This window comes from Solanum dulcamara, chromosome 2 (genome assembly GCF_947179165.1).
Source record: "Solanum dulcamara chromosome 2, daSolDulc1.2, whole genome shotgun sequence".
Lineage (NCBI taxonomy): Eukaryota > Viridiplantae > Streptophyta > Magnoliopsida > Solanales > Solanaceae > Solanum > Solanum dulcamara.
Window position 1 is genome coordinate 57,147,263 of NC_077238.1, and position 14,776 is coordinate 57,162,038.

The window sequence follows — 14,776 nt, forward strand, 5'->3', positions numbered from 1 at the left end:
ATAAGTTACATATACATACATATATGTGGTCCCAAGAGGTGACTTGTTTCATCCCCTAAGGGGGACATGTGTCCAGACCCTATTGGGCCACCGTATCCATGTATTGAAGAAGGGGCTGCCACGTGGAAGTGGGGCCCAGCTCCCCCAAGCAGGTGGGTCACCTGCTTTCTTGAGGTGCTTCCATGTGTCACTCCTCCATTAGTTTCTACATGTCATCTTTTCCTATTCCTCGTGGGTTCGTAATCTCGTCTTATTTTAAGAGCCTTTGTAATATGTGCTATATAGCTTGGTATGTCTTCAAGTAGCTCAAATGTATAAGACCTCTAAATTAGTAGCTTACGTAGGTAAATCAAGTCCTGCAATTCATTTCTTGGCCTCTAATTCCTTCCGGATTCTTATGAATCTATTTCTAACCTTCTCTACTATGGGGTATCACATTCTCCTTTCCTTAGAGTCGTTTAATAGTGTCGTATCTTATCCAGCTCACATGATAATGTGTAAGTAACTTAAGAGACATTCCGAACTCGATAGTGTGGGGTGTAACAAAAAAGGTATTAATTCTGTGTTTAAGGGTCAATTCATCTCATACCTTAAAGTTTGGAAAATAATTTTTAAAGGTTGCATTTATAATCTAGTCCAAGTTAGAGAAACTAATTCTGAAGATCCTACTCTTGAATTAGTTTCAGTTGTTAGTGATTTTGCAAAGGTTTTCCCGGATGATCTCCTAGGCATCCTTCCCAAAAGGGAAATAGACTTTTATATTAATCTTCTCTCTGATACTCAACCTATCTCTATTCCTCCCTACTATATGGTTTTGTACAACCCCATAAGTCAGAAAGTTAAAACTAAGGAGAAATTCTCAAAAATATTGGTTGACTTCAAGCCTACAAGTCACCTTACGATTCGTAGAGGCTCGTATTACTCGTAGAAATGAGTCATAGAGGGAACCCTTAGGCTTGTACAAGACTAAAACTCAAGAGAGGTCCTATGACTCTAATGATGAGTCATGGTCCTATCGATGAGTCATAAGAATGAATCATAACGAAACTTCAGAGACTCTCAAATTTGCAAGTTTTGAACACCCGCAGGATGAATGGGTCTACGACTCATAGAGACTTTGAGGATTCATAATCACGACTTGTAAGAAAAGATCAAAGACCCTGAAATCAGGGTCCTCATTGGACCTACATGACGACTTGTCATGACGAGTCGTAAGACTCATTATGAATCATAGAACCTAACTTATAGGTCCAAAATTTGAACTTAATAAAAACCAATATTGTCTTTTCCCAAAGTTCAGTTTAATTTATCTAGACACTATTATAGCCAAGTTCAAGCCTATAACTACCTAACCCTTAAAAAATCCCTCTATTCGAAATCATTCTTCAAAATTTCCCTAGGCTAGATTAAGCAAATCATCTCATGTTCTCCTACAATTTCAAGCTAGGGTTTTAAGTACATCAAGGTTGCTCTTCAAGTCTAAGTCAAGGTATGTGCGTATTGATCAATGGGTTCCTTTTACGCATGGACTCCCAAGCTTTGCTTAAGAGATATCTTGAATTTGAATTACTTTTAACCCTAATTTTGATAAATTGCATTGGGTTGTTTCAATTATGCTCTTAGTTGTTATCAATAATCATTATAAGCATGATTCTATATTTATTGCATGATTTTAAGTAGTATTATGAATGCTCATGCATTAAGCTTTTTCAATCATAATTGTGAAGTTCAAGAATGAGTTTATATGAATTTGATTATGAAGTCCTATGATTTTCAAAGAATAGCTTTTATGTACGAAGTTGAGATTCATGATTTAATGATGAAAGATATGATGATGATTAATAATGATCCAAGAAAGTTATTATGGTGTGATAAGGATAATTCTCACTCAAATTATATTTAGATGGTGATAAGGACAATTCTCAAAAAAGTTTGTGGAGTCTTATGAATCACTAAAGATAATGACCTACTCTATTAGTTATTTTCAAGATGAAGTTAATGATGATACATCTATGTTTTTAACAAATTTCGTTGGAATATTTACTAAGAACCAAGAGGACATATAGGTGGGGTTAGGTCTTGTAACGTAGTTAGTTATCCAAGGAAAACCTAGTGGCAACCTAAAGTCCCAAAATACGTTGCCCCCATAGAGTTCCTTCATGGCTTAGCTAGTGGATCCACATATAACTCACAAAGTTGACATTATTCTCACGGTATCTACCTTGGCAAATAGCCTCTCTCTTCTTGATGTGGGAGTTACATCGGATTCCATGTTATAGCTAATATGGTCTCAAGATTTCAGTTAAAGGTTGTATCCCTCACAAGTTGTATGGAAAGATATGAGGTTTTTATGATGCATTGACCATAAGTTTTCGTATGCTTTCAAGTGATTTTAAGCTTTATTCATGCATCTTATTTCATATTGCTTACATTCCTTTACTTGTTTATGAATATCTCACATACTTACAACTTTAAAACTACTAATGCATATTTTGCATATATTGCCTCATAATGTAGGGACATATGATACTCACGCTCCTAACATTCGTGACTAGAGTTGGTTTTGTTTTTAAGAGTTGATGAGTCCTCATTCACCTTGGACATGACATTTATTTCATGTATTTACCTTGAATTTCTCCTATGATTTGGGTGATCTAGAATCTTTTCCTAAGCCCCCATCAAGAATAGACTTAGAGGCATGTTTAAACATTAAATTTGATGTAGTCCATGTTGTACACTTGGACGGAGTTTACTCTCCTGTGACTTCTTGTTGATTTCTTTCTTCGGCTTATCTTATTATGTTCCTTTACCTTATGTATTCAATAAATGATAAACCCTAGACTTGGATCATGACAAACCTGGTATCAAAACACAAGGTTTAGGAATATCCTAGGCAGCCTAACATGCCACGTTAAGAGGAGTTTTGTTCATCAGTGTGAAGTGTACCACATCTATGATAGGAGTTTATGAAGCATCTTAGAAAAATCTTATTTTGTCATAATCTATGTCATGCGGTAGAGAGGTACTCTAAGTCTTCTGCTCTAACGCTTGTTCCTTATTATTCTTAGAAAATGCCTCCATGAAAATACCCCGCTCAAAGGAATGTGCTTGAGGAAGGGAAAAATAGCTCCGAATGATCCCTTGAATGACCAAGTCTCCAATGCTGAGTTTCGAGCTACCTTCCAAGTGCCTTCTCAAGCCTTGGTGGAACAATCCAATCATGAGGTGGTTGCTCCCATGAACATAAGTATGGGTATGGCAGCGATAAGGGTTCTTGAATTCATGAGAATAAATTCTTTGAAGTTTTTGGGTTCTAAGGTGGAAGAGGATCCACATGAGTTTATTTATAGTATTTTGTGGAGATTATGGGAATTATCCCAGTTGAGAGGGTGGAGTTGGCCACTTATCAATTGAAAGGTATAGCTCAAATTTTGTGTGATCAATGGAAGAGTAAGAGGCCTAGAGAGGTGGATCCTGTGACTTTGGAAGAATTTGAAGGAGTGTTTCTTGATCGATTTTTCCCATTGGAGTTAAGGGAGTCCAAGATATATGAGTTCATCAACTTTAAGCAAGGGATTTTGAGTATGAGAGAATATGACCTCAAGTTCACTCAATGTCAAAGTATGCTCCATTCATGATTGTAGATCCAAGAGCTCGTATGAGCATATTTGTGTCAGGCATGTCAAATTCGGTTTCTAAGGAATGTAAGACAGTCATGATTATTCGAGAAATGGACATATTTAGACGCATGACCTATGCAGAGTAAATAGAGAGTGAGAAGCTAAGGGATAAAACTAGGGAGACCAAAAGGGTAAGGATCAATGGTGGTGATTACTCTTATGATAGGTCCAAAAGTCGTGGCCTTCCTTCTTTTCTCCAAAGGTATTCCGGGCAAGGTTTTTTGAATGCTATTACTCCAAGGTTTGACAAAGTTAGGGTGCCCAACCCTAAGCCTCAAATAGGTTCCCCTTGTGACCAAGTGACCCTCATATGCAAGAAGTATGGGAAGAACCATAAGAGAGAGTATTTAGTGGGTTTGAATATATGCTATAGATATGGCAAGTTGGGTTATCATGATAAAGTTAAAGATGGTCGTGCTCAAGGCCAAGTTTCTCATGGAGTCCAAAGGAAACTAGGTGCTTAAGTTTAACCAAATGGTGTTCAGGGAAACAGTCGATTTTATGCTCTTCATGGTAGGCTAGAGGTGGAGGAGACTCCGGATGTTTTTACCAGTATCTTATGAGTCTTTCACTATGATATTTATGCCTTTCTTGATTTGGATGAAAAATTGTCTGTTGTTACTCCTTATATGGCTATGAGATTTGATGTTAGTCCCAAAATATTTTTAGACCCTTTTTTCCTTTATACTCTCATAGGTGAGTCAATTTTGTCTAAGAATCTATAGAAGTTTTCCGGTTTCAGTTTTCCATAATGTTACTCTATGTGATCTAGTTGAACTTGATAAGACTAATTTTGATATTATTCTTGGTATGGATTGGCTATATACATGTTATGTTTTTATTGATTGTAGAACCTGAGTGGTTATGTTCCAATTTCCAAATGAGCCCATCCTAGAATGGAAGTGTAGTACTTTCATGTTTAAGGGTCAATTCATCTTGTGCCTTAAATATCATAAAATGATTTACAAAGGTTGGATCTACCATCTTGTGAGGGTTGGGGATATAAATTTTAAAGCCCCTACTCTATAGTTAGTCCCAATTGTTAATGAGTTTTCAAATGTCTTTCCCTATTATCTATCCAGTATTCCTCTCAAAAGAGAAATTGACTCTGGCATAGACCTTCTCTCCAATACTCAGCCTATTTCTATTCTTCCTTATCGAATGGATCTGGTGGAACTAAAGGAGTTAAAGGATCAATTGAAAGACTTGCTAGACCAAGTATATCCCCATAGGGCTCTCCCATTTTGTTTGTTAGAAAGAAGGATGGTTTGCTTCATATATGCATTGACTACCGATGATTAACAAAAATAACCATCAAGAATAAATATCCAATTCCGAGGATAGATGATTTATTTGACCAATTGCAAGGGGTAAGTTATTTCTCTAAGATTAACCTCTATTCCGATTGCCACCAACTAAGGGTTAGGGAGTGTGATATTCCCAAGACGGTATTTCAAACAAGGTATGGCCATTATGAGTTCTTAGTTATGTCATTTGGTTTGAACAATGCCCCATGGCATTCATGGACTTCATTAATAGGGTATTCAAATGATATGTGGACATGTTTGTAATTGTGTTTATTGATGACATTTTGGTTTACTCTCGAAATGAGGAGGAACATGCCAAACACTTGAGGATTATATTTCAAACTCTAAGGGACAAGAAATTATTTGCCAAATTCAATAAGTAAGAGTTTTATCTAAGGGAGATTGCTTTTCTTGGTCACATTGTGTGCAGCGAAGGGATTATGGTTGATCCTAAGAAAACCGAGGTGGTTAAGAATTGGCCTAGACCGTTGTCCCCTTCGGATATTAGAAGTTTCTTTAGCCTAGCCGGATATAATAGAATGTTTATGGAAGGGTTTTCCACGATTTCATCACCTTTGACTAAGTTGACTCAAAAGAAAGTAATGTTCCAATGTTCAGAAGATTGTGAGAAGATTTTCCAAGACTTGAAAAAACGTCTTCCTACCACTCCTATTTTGACCTTACCGGAAGGGTCTGATTGTTTTGTTATGTATTGTGATGACTTAATTATAGGACTTTTTTATGTGTTGATACAACATTGTAAAGTGATAGCCTATGCTTCTAGGAAACATAAGGTGCATGAAAGAAATTATTTGACTCATGATTTGGAACTAGCGGTGGTTGTGTTTCCTTTAAAGATTTGGAGACACTATCTTTATGCTATCCATGTGGATAGCATAAAGAGCTTACAACATATGTTAAATCAAAAGAACTTGAACCTTCACCAAAGGAGATGGCTTGGATTATTAAAGGACTAAGATATGAGTGTGTTGTACCATCCGGGTAAAGTTAATGTGGTTGCCGATGCACTAAGTAGATTCTTTCTGAATAGTATCTCACATGTTGAGGAAGGCACGAAATAATTGGTTAGGGATGTTCATAGATTGACACGTTTAGGTGTGCATTTGGTTGATTTTAATGACGGAGGTGTTCTTGTGCATAATGACTCAAAATCATCTATTGTGGCGAACATTTAACCCAAACAAGACCATGAACTAATTTTGGTTGAATTGAAGAAGTCGGTTGCCAAAACGGCCAATGAGGCTTTCTCCCAAGGGAGAGATGGGGTACTTTGCTACCAAGGTCATTTGTGTGTTCCTAATGTTGATGGGTTACGAAAGTTGATATTGAGTGAGTCCTATTATTCTCGGTATCCAATTTATCTGGGATCCACCAAGATGTATCGTTATTTAAGGGAAGTTTATTGATGCAATGGCATGAAGAAAGATATAGCAGAGTTTGTGGCTAGGTGTCCAAATTTCTAATAAGTTAAAGTCGAGCATCAAAAACTAAGAGGTTTAGCTCAGGACATTGAAATTCCTACTTGGAAGTGGGAAGATCTGAATATGGACTTTGTGACTTGTTTGCCTCATTCTAAGAAACTATATGATTCCATTTGGGTTATTGTGGATAGAATGACTAAGTCAACCCATTTCCTACCGGTGAAGAATTCTTATGGTGTCGAAGATTATGCTAAGTTGTATATTCATGAACTTGTAAAACTTTATGTTGTTCTCTTGTCTATTATATTGGATTGGGGTACTAAATTAACTTTATATTTTTGGAAGTCGTTTTATAGGGATCTTGGTACAAATGTTAAGCTAAGTACCGCTTTCCATCCTCAACCTAATGGTAAAGCTGAAAGAATGATTCAAACTTTAAAGGATCTGTTGAGGGCATGTGTGATGGATTTTAAAAGATGTTATGATGATCATTTGGCATTAATTGAGTTTGCCTACAACAATAGTTATCAATCACTCTAGCATCTAAATGACTCATTTTGAAGCATTGTCTAGGAGAAGATGTAGGTCCCCTGTGGGATGTTTGTAAAAGAGAACTTGACTTTGAGGTGGGTGATTGGGTCTATTTGAAGGTTTTACCTATGAAGGGTTTAATGTGTTTTGGTAAGAAAGAGAAATTAAGTCCTAGATATGTTGGACCTTCTAAGATATTGAGGCGTATTGGCAAGGTGGCTTATGAGTTAGATTTGCCATTTGAGTTGGCTATGGTTTACCCAGTGTTTTATGTAACTATGTTTAGAAAGTTTGTGGGAGATTTGAATTCCATTGTATCATTGGAATAGGTGAGTGTTGAAGAGAATTTGACTTATGAGAAGCTTCTGGTGGAAATCTTAGACCGGCAAGTGAAGAAACTAAGAAATAAAGAGATTGTATTCATCAAGGTATTGTGGAAGAATAAATAAGTAAAGAGTGGAAGCAGAGGCGGATATGATCAAACAATACTCTTATCTCTTTTCCTCTACTCAAGCCTAAGATTTTAACTTGTTCTTATTCAAATTGATTGAACTTCTACGTATTCAGTTCCTCCTATATCATTCATATGCATGCATGTTCATGAAATTTGATTTTAAGTCATGATTTGTCTTATATTTGAAAATCTCATTTTCTATGCATTTTAAGATGTCACTATATCCATGTCGGGTGGCTAGTCCTATTTTCATATATGTGATATGCTCATTGAATCTCATTCGAGGATGAATATTCCCAAGGGGGATATTTGTAATACCCCAGAAATCGGAAGGTTGGAATCAAGAAGAAATTATTAAATATGTTGATTGACTTCAAGACTATGAGTCACCCTACAATTCATAAAGGTTCCTACGGCATGTAGAGATCATTTGTAGAGGGAGACCTTAGGCTTGTATGGGACCAAAACTGAAGAGAGGTCTTACAAATCAAAGGAAGAGTTGTAGTCTTATCGATGAGTGGGTCTGTGACCCATAGATAATTTGATGAGTCATTAGCAAGAGTCGTAAGAAAAGATTAGAGACCCTAAAATTAGAGTCCTCTAAGGATCAATAGGATGACTCATGATGACGACTCGTATGACTCATTGCGAGTCATAGAACCCAATTTATTGATCCAAATTAGAGTTTAATGAAAGAAGCTATGGTCTTTTCCCAATATTTGGTTCAATGTATCTAGACACTTTTATGGCCATGTTCAAGCCTATAACTATTCAACCCTTCAAAATTCTCTCTATTCTAAATCATTCTTCTAAATTTCCTTAAGGCTGGATTAAGCAAATTCTCTCAAGTTTCTCCTATAATATCAAGCTAGGGTTTCAAGTTCATCAAGGTTTCTCTTCAATTCTAAAATGATTTTATCAAGTTATGTGGGGATTTATCAATGGGTTCCTTTCACTCATAGAGTCCCAAGGTTTTCTCAAATGATCTCATGAATTTTAATAACTTTTAACCCTAATTTTGATGAATTGCATTTGGATATTTTAATTACATTTTTAGTTGTTATTAATGATCATTATGAGTATGATTCTACATTCCCATGCATTAAGCTATTTCAATCATGATTATGAAGTTCAAGGAGTATTTTATATGAATTTGCTTATGAAGTCCTATGAATGAAGTTGACAGAGACCTTGTAGGGTTAGGCTAGTGGATCCACAAATATCCCTAAATGTTAAAGAAATGAATAAAATTGATGGAGTTCTATCCGGCTAGTAGGCTCCCCGTGCCAACATAGGGGGTTATATTGGATTTCATTTAATCAATAGCTCACATGGTCTTAAATATTGGTTATGGTCATCTTCCAACAATTAAATGTTTTAATGTTCATTACTAGATTATTCAAGCATGAATTCACTTATGTACTTTGCTTATAAATATCTTAATGCTTTTAATTACATTTCATGCTCACATACTTAGTATATTAAAATTACTAATGCATACTCTTTTGCCTACATGATGTCACCATGTAGGAACCGGCGTTGCTTCATATTCACCTCCACTTGGATAGTTGATTATGTTGAAGGATAATTTATTAGTGAGTTCCCATGTTTTGGGAACAACATCCTTTCTTGTTCTACCTTACGTATGTAAAGACTTTTGGTATCTTTCATAGTACTTGTTTCCATCTATTAGGAGGGTGAGTTAGGGACATGTCTTAGTCCTCACCAAGTCTTTTAGTAGAGGTATGCTTGGAGATGAATGTATGACATTTTAAGTTGGATATCGACTCTAATCCTATGTTGTTTTCCTTAGTCCCATATCCATTTTATTTCCACTTATTGTTTTAATGTCATTGCCTATTAAGGGTTAAATGAATGCTAAGAGGCTGGGATAAGGTACCTTCGGATGTCTCATTCATCATGTTGCGTCTAGGCCTAGGCTTAGGTCGTGACATTCATGCTTATCAAGGAGATGGATATCTTAAGGCTTATGATACATACCGAACAAATTAAGGAGTAAAAGTTAAAGAAAAGTTCTAAGAAGGAGTCCAAGAGGTCTCAAACTGATGGTGGTAATTTCTCTTAAGGAATATTCGATAATTGTGGCCGTCCTTAATTTTTCAAAGGTATTCTTGCCAAGTTTCATCTAACTCTCTAACTCCAAAATTTAATAAGGATAAGGTGCCTAACCCTAAGGCACAAAGAAGAGTTCTGAGTATTCAAGTTGTTCCTTCATACAAGGTGTGGAAAAAAACATAGAGAAGAGTTCTTAACTACATTAGATGCACATTATAAATGTGAAAAGTCGAGTCATCACGCAAAAAAGTAGAAGCAGTGCAAGAGCCCAGACTCAAACTAAGGCTACCGATCTTCCGAATCAGCATGCTGCTACTTTGGGTGGTGGTTAGCGGCATAATAGAATTTACTCCCATCAGACTCATCAAAAGTTAGAGGATTCACACGATGTTGTGAATGTTACATTGAAAGTCTTTGACTTTGATGTCTATGCATTATTAGATCCGAGTGCTACTCTATTATTTGTTACTTTCTGTCTTGCTATGAGATTCATTGTTAGTCTCGAGATCTTGCTAGAGCCTTTTTCAGTATATACTCTTATTGGTGATTTAATTGTGGCTAAAAGATACTATAGAAATTGCCTAGTTTCAATTTTTGATAAAATCACCTCAGTAGATCTTGTTGAGATTGATATGACCGATTTTGATGTAATTCTCGGTATGGATTGGTTTCATGCATATTATACTTCTATATGTTGTAGGACCCATGTGGTCAAGTTTTAGTTTCCTAATGAGTAGTCGTATAATGGGAAGGTAGTAATTTTGTGTTTAATAGTTATTTCATCTCATATCTTAAAGCTCAGAAAATGATTTCCAAAGGTTGCACTTATCATATAGTACGGGTTAGAGAAACTAATTCTGAACCTCCTACTCTTGAATCTGTTTCAGCTGTTAGTGAGTTTTCAAAAGTTTCCTTAATGATCACTGAGGCATACCTTCCGAAAGGGAAATAGATTTTTTTATCAATCTTTTCTTAGATACTCAGCCTATCTCTATTCCTCTATGCCATATGATCCTATAAGACCCTATAAGCCAGAAGGTTGGAACCAAGGAGAAATTCTCAAGAATGTTGGCTGAATTCAAGCATATAACTACCTAACCCTTAAAAATTCCCTCTATTCTAAATCTTTCTTCGAAATTTCCCTTAGGCTAGATTAAGCAAATCCTCTCAACGTTCTCCTATAATTTCAAGCTAGGGTTTCAAGTTCATCAATGTTTCTCTTCAATTCTAAGTCAAGGTATATGCGGATTGATCAATGGATTCCTTTAACCCATGGATTCCCAAGGTTTCCTCAAGAGATTTCTTGAATTTCAATTACTTTTAACCCTAATTTTGATGAATTGTAGTGGGTTGTTTCAATTACATTTTTAGTTGTTATCAATGATCATTATGAGCATGATTCTACATTTATTGGATAATTTTAAGTTGATTTATGAATGACCATGCATTAAGCTATTTCAATCATGATTACAAAGTTTAAGGATTAGTTTATATGAATTTGATTATGAAATCCTATAATTTTCAAAGAATATCAACCTAAAGTTCCAAACTGCATTACCCCCATAGGTTGCCTTCATGGATTAGATAGTGGATCCACATATATCTCACAAAGTAAATTCGTTCTCACGGAGTCTACCTTGGAAAGTAGACTATCTCTTCTTGATGTGGGAATTACATCAGATTTTATGTTTTAGCTTGCATCATCTTAAGATATCGGTTAAAAGTCTTATCCCACACAAGTTGTATGCAAACATATGATATTTACTGTGAGGTATTATGATGCATTGATGATAAGTTTTTGTATGCTTTCAAGTCCTTTTAAGCTTTATTCATGTTTATTATGTTAGTAATGCATCTTATGTCATATTTCTCACATTCCTTTACTTGTTCATTGATATCTCACATACTTATTACATTGAAAGTATTAACACATATTTTGCCTACATTATCTCATAATGTAGGTACAAACGATACTCACGCTTCTCACACTATGGCTAGAGTTGGTTTAGTTTTCAAGAGTTGGTCAATCCTCATTCACTGAGGAAATGACTTTTCTTTCATGTTGTTACCTTGACTTTATCTTATGGATTGGGTGAGCTAGGATCATTTCCTAATCCCTCATCAAGTATAGACTTATAGGCATGTTTAGACATTAAATTTGATGTACTCCATTTTGGACACTTAGATGGAATTTACTCTTCTGTGACTTCTTGTTGATTTGTTTCTTCCACTTATCTTATCTACATATAATGTATGCTAAGATAGAATGGTTGGGACCCTTCGATTTCCCGATCACTCATGTCTAGGACCTAGGCTTAGGTCGTGAAAGGTCCTGACAAAATTGAAAGAGTTAAAAGATTAGTTAAAAGAGTTGTTGTATAAGGGTTTAATTAGACCGAGTGTCTCTCCAAGGAGGGCTTCAATTTTCTTTATTTGAACAAAGAATAGTTCTCTCCGTATGTGTATTGATTACAGGTAATTAAACAAGGTCACAATTAAGAATAAGTATCCCATTCTAAGGATTTATAACTTGTTCGATCAACTTCAAGCAGCTAGCTACTTTTAAAAGATTGATCTTTTATCGTATTATCATCAACTCCGAGTATGGGAATGTGACATTCCAAAGATGACTTTTAGAACTCAATATAGTCACTTTGAATTCTTGGTTATATCTTTTAGACTGTTGAATTCCCCTACACCTTTTATGGATTTGATGAACAGGGTATTCAATCAATACTTAGATTGTTAGTTATTGTGCTCGTTGTTGATATTTTGATCTACTCTCGGACTAAGGAGGAGCATGCTGATAATTTGAGGATTGTCTTTTAAATTCATAAGGACCATCAATTATTTTCTAAGTTTAACAAGTGTGAATTTTGGTTGAGATCAGTTGCTTTCCTTGATCATATTGTCTCTGGTGAAGGTATTATGGTTTATCCTAAGAAGATCAAAGTGGTTAGGATTTGTCCTAGACCATTGTATCCTTATCATATTTGGAGTTTCTTGGGCTTAGAAAATTATCATAGACATTTTTTGGAAGGTTTTTCTTCCATCACATCGCCCTTTACTACTTTGTCTCAAAAAAGGTAAAATTCCAATGGTCCAAAACATGTGAGAAAAGTTTTCAAGAGTTGAAGGATAGGCTTACTTCCTCCCCGTTGGTGACTTTGCCAGAAGGTTCCAATGTGTTTGTTATCTATTATGACGCTTCATGATTTTGTATTAATTGTGTGCTAACGTAAAATGGTAAAGTGATAGCCTATCTAGGCAACTGAAGGTGCACAAAAAGAATTACCCGACCCATGACTTAGAGTTAGCAACTGTGGTATTTGATTTTAAGTTTTTGAGATACTATTTGTGTGGTGTCCATGTGGATGTATTCATCGATCACAAGAGTTTGAAATATTTGTTTACTCAAAAGGATTTAAATCTTTAGCAAAGGAGATGGCTTCAATTATTGAAGGATTATGACATGAGCATGCTATACCATTCAGGTAAGGCATATATAGCTTTCGATGATCTTATTAGACTGTCCTTGAATAGTGTTTCCCATGTTAAGGATGAGAAGAAAGACCTAGTTTAGGATGTTCATAGACTAGTCCAATTGGGTTTTCGATTGTTTGACTCTGAGGATGGTGGCATTATTATGCAAAATGGCTAGTATAGTCAAAAGAATTAATGGATCAATTAAAGGATTTGTTGGATAAGAGTTTTATTAGACCGGTTATCTCTCCATGGGGTGCTCTTGTTCTCTTTGTACGAAAGAAGGATAGTTCTCTATGTATGTGAATTTACTACCGATAATTGAGCAAGGTCATAATTAAGAATAAATAGCTCATTCCAAGGATTGGTGACTTGTTTGATAAACTTCAAGGAGAAAAACACTTTTCTAAGATTGATCTTTGATCGAGTTATCATCAACTCCGAGTAAAGAAATGTGATAGTACAAAGATGGCTTTCAAAACTCGGTATGATCACTTTGAATTCTTGGTTAAGTCTTTTGGACTAACGAATACCCATGCATCTTTGATGGATTTGATGTACAGGCATTCGAGCAATCCTTGGATATGTTCGTTATTGTGTTCACTAATGATATTTTGATCGGCTCTTGGATTAAGAAGTAGCATGACGATCATTTGAGGATTATCTTGCAAATTCACAAGGAACGTCAATTATTTTCTGAGTTTAGAAAGTGTGAATTTTTGTTGAGATCCGTTTCTTTCCTTCGCCATATTGTCTCCGGTGAAGGTACCATGGTTGATCCTAAGAATATAAAAGCGGTTAAGATTTGGCCTAGACCATTGTCCCCTTTAGATATTCAAACATTCTTGGGCTTAACTAGTTATTATAGATGGTTTGTGAAAGGTTTCTCTTCTATTACATCAACCTTGACTACTTTGACTCAAAAGAAGGTGAAATTCCAATAGTCCGACACATGTGAGAAGAGTATTCAAGATTTGAAGGATATAATTACTTCTGCACTAGTGTTAACTTTTCATGTAGTTCCGATGGGTTTGTTATCTATTGTAATGCTTCACGATTTGGTCTTTGGTGTGTACTAATACAGAATAGAAAAGTGATAACCTATGCTTCTAGGCAACTCTCAAGCTTCATGAAAAGAACTACTCAACCCATGACTTAGAGTTAGCGGATGTGTTATATCCTTTGAAGTTGTAGAGATACTATTTGTTTGGTATCCATGTGGAAGTATTCATGATCACAAGAGTTTGCAATATGTGTTCACTCAAAAAGATTTGAATTTTTGGCAAAGGTGGTGGCTTGAATTATTGAAGGATTATAACATGAATGTACTAAACCATTCGAGGAAAGCAAATATGGTTGACGGCGCTCTTAGCAGAAAGTCCATGAATAGTTTGGGAAATTTATAGATTCGCCCATTTGGGTGTTCGGTTAGTTGACTTCGGGGATGATGGTGCTATTAAGCAAAATGGCTCTAAATCATCTCTTGTGGCGGATGTGAAGGAAAATCAAGATAGTGATCCTACATTGGTTGAGTTGAAGAAGGTCGTTGCCAAAAAATCTATCAAGGATTTGTTTCTAAGGGGGAGATGATGTTTTGAGATATCAGGGTTGATTATATGTTCTCGATGTTGATAACTTAAGAAAGATGATATTTTCTAAGGCTCATAGATCATGATATTTTATTCATCCAGGTTCACAAAGATATATTGTGATTTGAGGGAAGCATATTAGTGGAATGGCATAAAAAGTGTAAGATGCCAGAATTAAAAAGTCAGAAAACGAGGAACAAAAGGATAATTCCTA